A 12212-nucleotide genomic window follows, 5' to 3' on the forward strand; every position below is an offset into this window, starting at 1 on the left:
ACCCGAGGACAACATGAGGGTTAAAGAATGTCTTCCTAATGTGCTTTCATTCAAGCGATGGGGGACAAAGTCAACAGTACTTGAGTAAGTGTAGCGTCAATGCAAAAGGTCAATTTCTACAACAAACCATTTTAAACCCTAAAAAACAGGACATTGTTGAATATATTTTAACAGTCTAACTTTTGAACGCAGCATATTTTCATTTTTTTTTCTGATTAAAAATTCAGAAATAAAGCAGTTCGACAAAATGTATGAAAAAATATGAAAAGCCTGCAATGATTTTGAAGAAGTAATCTTGCAATTAGTAAGAAGTAATTTATCCAGTCTTTGACCTCCTACTGATGACTCAGGTGAATGATGGTTAACTATAGACTTAATGGGAAAGCCTATTAAAGCTTAGTGAGGCAACTCTGAAAGAGTGCAGACAAACGATTGACAGGCCCACAATACAGCTGGCCTCTCTACCATTTGAATCTGAGCAGTATGTTCTTGAGCAGCAGGACTTAAAATAAAAGAAAGCAAAGGTCCCATATAAAGAGACGAATGGGAGATTTTGCTATGACAAGGAAGAGAATGGATCGCTCCCCCCCACTTGTCCTTTCTTTCTCCACAAAGACGAGGCTGCCTGACAAGCTGGCCATTAGGAAGGTAATTTGAAAAGATGTGCAGAGTACTTTCGCCGTCCCATTAAACCTCTTGAACATCCTGAAGCCTTGTTCTGTACCCTTAGTTAATATTAGTGCTAGAACTAGTACAGTACCGGTTCAAAACATGCCTGTTTGGATCGAGCCGATTGCTTGGCCTGTGGTATTTTTCGAGACATTACTCTTCCTTGGGTTCTGACTCCTGAACAATAATGAGATGGGAAAAATATTGAACATGTTACAATTCCAACTCATTGCACCCCAAAATAACTTACAGAAGGCCTCCGAAGCAGTTACACACTATGCAAGTCAACTGTGTACTTCTACAGAGAAAACCATTCCATTTACCTGACAGAGAAAGGTTACTGGCTACGTTGCAGATTCAGATTTTACTCACAGAATACAACAAATGAAATATGATGAATGATTATTCATTAACATTTCCAGCATTATGTTAGAGTTGAAATCTCCACCTTGAACAGACAAGTAAGTAAATGGAATTACATTCTGGTGATAATGCCTTTTTTTACTCTTCATTTGACTTCCGCCTTCGGCTTAGCAGTGGTGAATTTACAGTTTACAGCAATTTAATATTATATAGTCTCTGGCTTTCGTTTCATGTGTTGTGTTCCGCAAAAAAATGTCATCAGGGTATAGTGTAAGCTGTTTTATTGGGTTGGGCTGTGGGTAAGAAGTAGAGCAGGTCTACCCTCAACCACAGGATTGGTGGTTTAATCCCAGGCTCCTCCTCATGTCAAAGTATCCTTGACCAAGAAGCTAAGCCCCAAGCTGCTTACCAGACACTATGTGGCTGTCCCCTGCTCCTAATGCTTAGCATGGGTTAAATGCGGAGCTTATTGCACTGTACGATTGTATGTGACGAATAATAATGTTTCTTCTCTTTCTCTGCCTCGTGAGTTTAAGTTGGGTTTTTGAAGGGTAGAAACGGAAGAAGTGAAGCTAGCTTTATGCATGGCAGTCAATTTGGGAGATAATAAAAGTGTGTGAGCTGTTTTGGTTCACGCTGGTTCAGACCACAGAGCCTCTGTTTTTTTAATTTTATTACCCAGGGCTACAGTAGTTAGCATGCATTAGCTCGGAGGGCTAACTTGGCTTGTTTACTTTATCCAGCATCCAGCAGTAAAAGTGAACTGCTGTGTATGTACACAAAAGTATGTTGAACAATAGTACACAGTGGCCTCCATGTTTACTTACGCTGTGCTCTGTTGTTCTTTTTCACGCATGTGTCAGACAAACGGATGGAGTAAGTGTCCATGCCCACCCGAGCGACAGAGACTCCTTGACTTATGAGATGGATACGCAGGCTGGAAAAGACAAGAGACAAACAGGCACCTCAATGTATCAAACAATGTGTCTTTAACTCAACTCAAAAGGTTAGGTGAAGGTATTGCAGTCAACTCATATGTCGTCAAGGTGTTTATTTATGCAGACTGCACACCTGTTTGTGTGTTGTGTGAGTTAATGCCTTTAATTCATAAGAATGTGAAGCAAAAGGTCAGCATCAGGGAACCGTTGGGACAAGAAGGAATTAAGGGGAAATGAGATCCACCAGAAGAGATTAGGATGTTGTGAAACACACTCTGAACGGGAAGCTTCTATACCAAGAAATAAAAAAACTACAAAGCGTTCATGTGAAATGAAGGATACGCAGAGAAGTAAAGGTTGAAGTGACGGACCTTCATTTCATTTATTATACAGGAAAGTTAAAAGTAACATTAAGTTACAATATAAATGGGCCTGACTCAGTTTAAAAACTGGTTTCCAGCAGGTTACTGTTCTGCAGAAACATAAAAGTATTGAACGTGGTTACAGCACGTCGAGACAGAAACATTTGTACAGGATATCGACATGGACTAGACAGATATGGACAACTAAAACAACCATACAGTTATGGCACATGAGGACAAAAACATCAGCATGGACAAATACAGACAGTGCAAACAATACTTGGACGACACATGATCCACAATCAATGACCTGTCACACAACACACACGGGTGTAATGAAAGGCTGTTTGGCAGTTGCCTGTTTGTGTATTTTAATCTGCCGCAGTCTCTTATCCACGGCCGTTATGTTTTCCTCTTTCAGTGGTAAATCCATATGGCTAATTATTATGCACATCAATGATGTCATCAGACCTGGCCAGTGAAGGTGTGAGTACCTGACTGACCTGGCAAAAGTGTCACTGTTCTCCTCAGTTCCCTGCTTCATTTTCCTCACCATTTCCACCACTGCCCACCCCTCCTGGTCGGTCAGCACAGGGCCCCTGCCACCACGAGGGGGTTATCTGTAAACATAGAAAGAGTATGCTGTTGATGGATCATACTGTAAGAATATTGTAACATGTTTGATGCACTTACTGTACATGGATTACAGTTTACGTGTACTGTAAATGTAATGGTGAAGCAAAGTATACATCCTCCAGACTTAGTTTTTTTTGGGCTAAACATTCGGTTGATGGAATTGACAGTAGATCTTGTTGGATGTGGATCAACTCATTTGGCAGCCTCTGCCATAGTAAGGCCTTAGTTCTGCCCTCCTCTCTCTGACAAGCAACAATTGGACGGATCCCTCGTCTACGAGCTCTTCCTATTCCTTGCTGTCTTCCCTGCTCCATGTTGAAGAAAATTGCCAGCGTGTAAATACTCTATTGGCATTGTAAACCTCTAATTAGCTTTTCTAAATACCTATAACTTTGCAGTGTCTGCATTCATTTGCATCCTTTTTATCTCTTGTAGCCCCTTAAAATCCCCATCCTCATGTTAAAACCTTGTTTTTTTAAGCTACTTAATTCAATCATCTGTTACTGAAGAAAACTGGGAAGCCTCTCACGCTGAAATCCAATTTGATGAGCCTAAATACAACAGTGGATGAGGGGGAAAAGGAGTGAGGAGGAGAATGAGGAGGACGGAGGAAATTATAAGGCAATATGACAAGGATAGACAAAGGGAGTCGAGGGTGCAGACAAAGCTGAGAGAGGACGAGGGTTGTGTGTGGCTGTAACGGGAAGTCTTAATTGTACCATGAATAGACATATATCTGCTGTGGCTTCTTAATGTGTCAAGGCACAGTACTAACTCGTCAGTCAGGCTCAGAATAGTTTCACTTGACAAATTAATACAATTGACAATCTCCTTACTGATGTATATTTCCAAAATTAAATTTATTTTGTATTTAAAAGTAATTTTTTGGGCATTTTTAGGCTTAGACTTTAAAGAGGAGAGAGAGGAGAATGACACGCAGCAAAGGGCGGCAGGTCAGAACCGAACCTGTGACCACTGCTTCGAGGACTGAGTCTCTGCATACGGGCGTGCGCCCTACCAGGTGAGCTACCCCGGCACCCAACTTATTGCAATCTTAAACCTTCTCATTGCGCATCCCACGATTTCAGAGAATCATACATTATGAGCCAGATCTTCGTCTTTTTTTGTCATTTAGCGCCACTGGTCTGCAGGTGTCACTGATTGTTACCATGGAAACATGGCTCTTAATTTAGAGTGAGCCTAGGTAGCTAACTTTTGAGGCTTAGAATAAATCTGTCTCAAGATGTGTAACAATCTCACTTGCATTAGATTAATATAAGGGCAAAATTAAGATTAGTAGTACACGTATTAGTAGTACAGCATAGTACACGTATTCTTCCGTAACACACATATGCACAGACACAATGACGTGTATTGACTGCTGTCCATCTCCATACACACACACACACACACGCGCACACACACACACACGCACACACGCACACACACACACACACACACACACACACACACACACACACACACTCACACTCACACTCAACATACTCTAATTTACAGATCATCTGCATCAAGGCCATTTTGCTTTTTTCTCATTGAGATGTCATTTTATCTGTTGCCATGCAGCCTCACTTTCTTGAAATTATTTAATATCATTAACCTTATTCAATATCATTAAGTATAGATATATCAATCAGTCGGTCCACTTCTGCTGCGCCTTTTCTCACTGTTTTTTTTTTTTTTTAACAGAGGCAGTTTCCTTCTTTACATATTATATGCTTTGCTTCCTAGTAGGCCTATATGTGGACATAGAAAAGAAAGACACTGAAGAAATTGGACTGAAATCTAGAAACTATAATGATAATTAAGTGATAAATATAATGTTCACAGTAAACATGACTGTAACACAGTGTATTCATCAGTTATTACCACCCAGCATTACATAAGGTCAAGGTGAGCTGTCCTGTCCCTGTTACTTCATGAAGGTACAGTATATGTACATTAGCCTCAACTATATACAGTACTAGTTACTGGTCCAGTGAACTAAGACTAGAATTAATTGTACAAACTTATAATAATTGTTCAATCCTCCCAAATGCTAGTCCCAGTTCACTGAAGAGAACACAATGTGTGCTAAGAATGCCAAATACCGTGCACATGGAAGAGGAACATACATGGTCCTTTGTCAAAGAATACTAAAATAAATAAATCAACTCAAATAATTAAAGTTGTATTTGTCCCTGACCAGTCTGCAATTGTTAGAACCACTAACACGTGTATAACACTTTATATATTGTCCTTCATTACTGACTTTATTTGCAACTCTATCAGCCATTTCTAATAATCTAAACAACTGCCGTATTATATTCACCATACTTCTAACAATATGAACAGCATACAGCACCATAGCAGTACTGTCACACGCATAATTAGAAAAATAATGGTCACAACTTTAAGTAATAGTACTTTACTAAACAGCAACATGAACATGTTGTATTTTAATGCAGGCTAATAAAAAAAGGTAAAAACAGCAGTGGTTTTTACCTTATTTTGAACATAAAAAGGCTCCAGGATTAATAAATCCTGGCTGTTAGCCTGGTCAGGAGGAGGCTAGCTGCACAGACTAAATCCCCATGGTAATTTAGGTGCCTCTGCTTTTGTGCAACCAAGTCGAGGCTAAATACATCCAGTATCATTGCAATATCCCGGTTTAATCCCTTATTCTGGTTTTGTGCAAAAACCGCGGCTGTGTAGCCGGTTCAGCTGCCATAACCAACAACAGGGAGTTATTTTCAGCCAAGACATGGGGCTGTAAATCAGGAGGAGTCAGACGACGGTGAGTTTGCAGTGTGTTTAGCAAATGTTTCCATAATTCTAAACAAATAAAATGTGTATTTAAGTCGGATGGAGAGGACAGCAAGGTAGTGTTATTTTTAGCGGCTCCTATCGTAGTTCATTCTAAGCCTGGGAAGTGTGTCTGTCCGTCGGGTGCAGAGGACGGCGAGGTTGTCTGTTTTTAGCGGTTCCTAGTGCAATTCCAAGCCGAGGAAGTGTGTATGTCAGCTTCTAACGTTAGCTACTCCGCTGTGCTGTGGAGTAATGTCTGGCCATGTGAGACAACCGTCTAGTCGTTGGGTGCTGCGGTCTCCGCCTGGCAACCGCCTCCAGCTTCAAGTCTGGTGAGGAAGGAGGCAGGGGAGACGACTCTCTTCAGTATTTTTGGACCGCAGTAACTATTTGAAACGCTAGCTTACAGTATTACATATTGCACCATTAAAGCTTTATTGATTTTAACCAAGACCATATCAGTTATCCGTTGTCATTGTCAGACCACCATCCAGAAGGAATAGAAGTTGCTTTCCAGCTGCTTAGTGCCCACTGCTCTGAAAGCCTGGTTTACAGTAATGCACTATAGAAGTACTGCAATAGAAAAGCTATGAATATGTATTCTTTTTTTCAGAAACGGTGTTAACCATAGTGACCTTTCTCATTTGTCGCTCTTTCAGCTGTAAATTCTTGTTCTCTTCTTCTCTTCCTTCTCATGCAACGTATCATTACGGCTTATATTGCTTCAGTTATTGAGAATGTTTGTATTCTAAGTTTTTAACAAGTAAATTAAACAATAAAAATAAAAATAACCATGTCTCTTTCAAAGTAGCTTTTTTCATCACTGAATTTAAATTTACATGCATATCCTTAGATGTGTAGTGAGCTGCTGATGATTCCAGGCCCTTGAGACAGACCTGATGCAAAGTTTAGCTTACAGCTCAGATGCAACCCCTATTCACCTCACAAGAAGGTCCTAATGCATCCTCAAGGGCTCTCCACCTGCTTTCCGCTGCCTCTGTAACCATGGAGATTTGTCTAATTCAGAAAACAATAGGGTTAAGTAAGTACACATTCAGAAGTGCATGAATAACAGTAAACCATGTAAACACTTGTTGGATGCCTGCTTCAGGCGATAAAATATAGGGACTAGATGTGGTACTTTGATATGCTTTTATAACTCACATCCTTCCCCCGTCAACTCAAAAAAAGGTCAGATGGTTGGAGCCATCTTTTGGTAGCTGTTGGTTGAGGGACACCAAATGGGATCCAAATTGATGGAAAGATGGACAGAAGAGCTAGTGGAGGGATGACACAAGGTAAAGTCTAAACGGAATTAAAAATGAAACAGCACTTGTTATTCTTCAGGCCCCCGAGGCCATTAGGGGAGCGGCATGCTCTCTAAATTAGAGTAATGAAGAGTTTGGTACCCAGCAAGCTACATGAAACGAGAACAGAAGGAGTGTAGGATCAAGACTGAAAAGACGTGATTCTTTGAAGGAGAGGGAGAGACAACAAATATCTAATTGCCTCTATAGGTTCAGGAACAGTATACTCTGATGAGACTGCGTGCGGAATACATTTGAAATACTCAGGTTGTCAAAGACACAGAGGGTAAACAGAGCAGGAAGAGGTGGGAGTGGGGTGTCAATGAGAAAGAAGGAAGCGAGAGATTGAAAGAGAGAGAAACAGAAATGTGAATCACACACTGCTGCTCTGATCCCAGCATGTGTCCATCGCTGTCCCAGCCAGACCCCACCTGGCCTACAGGGAATTTATCTGTGTTTCTGTGTGTGTGTGAGAGAGAGAGAGAGAGACTGACACAGAGAGCGTGCATTGGTCAGCAAGCCTATGTGCATTGGTGTGTTTTTGTGAGTTTGTGTGTGTATGTGTATCTGTGTGAGCTCTCCCAGCAGGGGTGAAAGCACATGGGATGAAGGGCACATGTGGCTAAACACACAATTAGTCAAAAAACAGTCGCACGTCAGAGGCTTTTCTCAGAACCTGCCACAAACGGGTGTTATTGCAGGCATTATTTGTCGGAAAAAAACACTGGACTATTGTCTCCACAATCTTCCACACTCCTGAATAAAACTTGATCCAAATGGTTAAAGAAGCATTTTAATGTCTGCCCGGCCTGGACAGAGTTTGTCCAAAAAAACAATGAACGGCATCAGAAATTGAATGAGGCGACATGATTGGCAATACAAAGAAAGATAATGATCACACAAATAAGGAGCCTACTGTTGTAATGTAGGGGAGATACATAAACACAGATAGCTCTCTCTTTTGCCCTCTGTGGTACATACAAACACTCACACAATATACACATTAAATATAGAGCTCCCGCCAGCAACCAGTTAGCTTAGCATAATGACTGAAAACAGGTGACAAAGATCACTGATCAACATGTTAGATCTTGCTGTTTGAGTCAGTATAAAAACTGAAGGACCAGATGCCAGGCTACCAGCAAAGACTCCAGGTAGTTTCCGGTCCCTACCAGGAAATAGACCAGCCCATAAATACCCATAACAGTAAATTGTGAATATTTGCTTTCACACTTTGTTTTTGTACAGACTAAACAAGCAAGATATTAGTGAGCTTAAGAGGTGCAGGCAGGTGGATTGTGTTGCCTTTGCACAGAGCCAGGCTAGCCGTCTCCCTCTATTTCCAGTCTTTATGCTAAGCTAACTGGCTACTGGCTCCAGTACGGGTATTAGAGTGGTGTTGACCTTCTCATCTAACTATCAGGACAGAAGCAAATATGTGTATTTCTAACAATAACTATTCCTTTATTTTGACCCTTGAATTATATGAGCATAAGATCCAGCAGTATAAACACCTCCAGTTATCAATCGGAAGAGATTACAATTTCTTGAGTTTGCGTTATTGCCCACAATTTCTCCCACAGACTGAAGACAAGCAGTTTAGGTCAATTATAACTATAAATTGCCTCTGGTTGTGAACTGAGAGTATGAATGTGAGTGTCTGATACCCAGGCAGTCCATCCAGGGTGTACCCCCCCCCCCCCCCCCCCCCTCCAGCCTAATGTGTGCAGGGATGGAGAGCTTTGGCAGTCCATCACAGAGGATAATGTAAAATGTTTAAAACATACATTTACTTAAGTACAATTTTGGGGTACTTTTACTAGACTTGAGCATTTTCTTTTCCTGCCCCCTTATATTTCAACAATTCAGAGCGAAATATTTGTTATGGATTGAACTATTTAATAGTAGAAGCTGAAATGCTCAATTAGTTGGCAGAAAACTAATGGTAACTATTTTGATTATTGTTTGTTATTTTCAGGAAAAAAAAGCCAAAAAAAAGGTCAAATGTGTTTGTTGCTGCTTTTTAATTTTAATCATTTTAATTCAATTCTAATAGTTTTGTGAATGTGTCACTTTCGGCTCTGGATAATTGTATTTGACATTTCTCACTATTTTTTTTACATATTAATGCATCAGTTATAATAATCATAATAATAATACTATAATTAGAGCCCGACTGATAAAGGATTTTTAAGGCCATTACCGATACGAATATGTATTATTTAAAAATCCGATATGCCGATATGTAAGCCAATTTATATTTTTTTTTTAAATCCAGAAACCTATTACAAAACATAAACAGATTTCCCTAAAATTAGTTATTTGTAGTCATTCATGAGTTCTTACTAAAATAATATGATAATAATTTGTTTTATTGTCACAACAGAACAGAGGAACACCAACACATATTAAAGTTCTCATATATAAATATGAAAGTATAAAAATACAAACTTAAGATATGAAACTTGAAGTCCTTTGAACAAAAACGTGAAAAAAAAAGTGTTGGCAACAGGACGTTGTAGAGCGCCCTCTGGTGGACAAACTATGCAACGGCAATGCTCATAACGTCGTTGACCTTATCAAAATGTTTTATTTGTCATTATAAATGATTCGGATTAATGTATTTTGGAAAAAAAAAACAATTCTATTGGCCATTATAAATGCCGATATCAATAGATCGGTAAATGCCTAATATCGGCCAATAACATCGGCCCGCCGATATATCGGTCAGGCTCCAATTATAATCAGTAATAATATAAAATACTCACAAGGGCCATTTTTCTGTATTGATTACTTTTATACTTTTTTTAATGTTTAATGTTTAATACTTTAATATTTTTTTATTTTTTAATCAATGTAGTGAACAAACCCCTCACATCACCATGGTGCTTTGTTTCCCCCCCCCCCCCTGAATTTAATCATGCTTACATTATTTAACCAGCCTATATGTATACACAACAAAAAACTGAGAAATTGAAAAAAAATTGAAAAAAATTAAATTCTGTGCACAGTAGCAGAGACCACACAGTACGGTGCAGTATGAATATCTGCAAAAAGGACACATCGCATCACTCCGAGAGGATCCCGTGCCCGAGGTCTTGTAGTAGATTTCAAACAAAACACCTTTACAATGGATTAACCGCTGATGTTTCTGTATAAATTATGTTAATTTGACTAAAATGATCGTTACCTTTTGTGGGATATGTCCTGATGAGAAACATGCCTCTCCTCTGTTCATCACAATTTATGTAGCCGAGCGTCCGCCTGCAAACATTTGTCAGGGTTTCTCCTGTTTAATTTCTCACGTCTATGTAATTATGTGTCAACGAGCAATTAAAGCATCAATTAAAGTTTGTTAGCCAGAGAGCATGTTGTGGAAAACAGTGATTAAGCACATACATGTGTGTGTAAGCTGATTATCTATCTATATTTCACCTGTCTTTTCTAATTGTCCTTTAAGTGGCTCTGTGAATCCTTCCCAACTCCAGCTTCAATCACTCTGTTTTCCACCATTCCTCGATCCATGCTTCCTGCATCCCTCCCTTCTTTCCTGTCCGTTTTGTGCTCTTTAGAGTACAACTTCATCTCCATCATTCCGTTTGTCTCTACTCCTCTTCATCCCCCTCTCCTTCTGTTGGAGTGGTGCTACATGACAGTCCAATATCCACCCGTTTCAATTTATTAATACTCACCCTTTTCTTCTCTGTGTTTTTTTTGCATCTGTTCCTTACTTAATCTCCATCTATCCACCTTTATCTTTCCTCCCATTCACGTAATGTATTTCACATTCAGTGTATTCACTATCCTACTTATTATTGAAACTTTTTTAATTAGATTTGCAAATTCCCACCGTGTAACACAATATACGGTACCCAGTACTGAAGAATTACTAAAAAACAACACATTCTATGAAAAGCACATTTACAGATCTTCCGCCAGAGTCTTTTTTAGAATTTACTTTACTTTACACTTTCAGATGATTATTCCAAGATTGCAATTTTCAAAAAAATTAATATAAACTCCATATATCTCCGTTGATACATACATTTGATTATATTGATATTTTAAGTATTTAACATTTTGAATAAAAGGATACATTCAACTAACAATTATTGTAATGTTCTGCCAAATGATTTGATGCCAGTTTTTTTTTATGTATTGTTGTTTTCAAATTTTGGTTATTTAACCCTTTTAACCCTTAAATTTGCATTTATGCACTACTTCCATTTATCTCCTTCCTAAACCCTCTTATTAGCTTCAAATGTGAAAAATGTTGTCAACATTTTGCATTCTAAAATGAAGAAAGATGTGGTGTAAAGATTTCTATTAAAGATGAATGATTAATTATATAGATGTAGAATTAAGATTTGCCTGCAAAAATGCAGGTTCCAAAGTGCAATCCAATTTCTTAGTAACATTTGTGAGGATTGTCGTGGAACTGACAGTAAATATGGGCTCAGAACAGTATTACAATATAAAATCATGGGTAAAATGTATGTATCTTAGAAAAGCAAATACGCCAGTATTTCTTTACATTAAACACAGTCCAGCTTCATTGGGCAAGATGTACAAGAGAAAAAGCGTATTATAAAAGGTAAATTTCCATATCCCGGTGTCACATTCATCATTTTCTTGTTATGAAGTTATATCGTCACTATGTTGTGTTGATTATTTTAATGCGTTAGTTTGGTCAATATATAGAATTAATTATAATATATAGAATTCCAATATATAGAACACCCCCCCCCCACACACACACACACAACACACCACCCACACACAACACACACACACACACACACACACACATAACACCGGACTTCTCAACATGATGTCCTGACCATGAACAACTCTCGTTTCAAGGAAACACAAGAAAATGAGCTCACTTTGATTAAAAAAAAAACAATTACCGGGGACACATGGTAACACCGTGCCTAAAAATGTCATGTGTGTCAGCGCCTGATAGCTGATGTCTAATCTTCTCTCAATGTGGGTTGTGTTAAATTCACATGTGAAATTACCTCCATGTGACCTTTTGCTTGTGGTGGATTTAATGAAGAGACAATTGTCAATTGCCGTCTCTGTGACCGCCTTCTAGTTTTACACATGCACTTGTTGAAAGCACACACCCC

This window comes from Etheostoma spectabile, chromosome 5 (assembly GCF_008692095.1).
Source record: "Etheostoma spectabile isolate EspeVRDwgs_2016 chromosome 5, UIUC_Espe_1.0, whole genome shotgun sequence".
Taxonomy (NCBI): domain Eukaryota; kingdom Metazoa; phylum Chordata; class Actinopteri; order Perciformes; family Percidae; genus Etheostoma; species Etheostoma spectabile.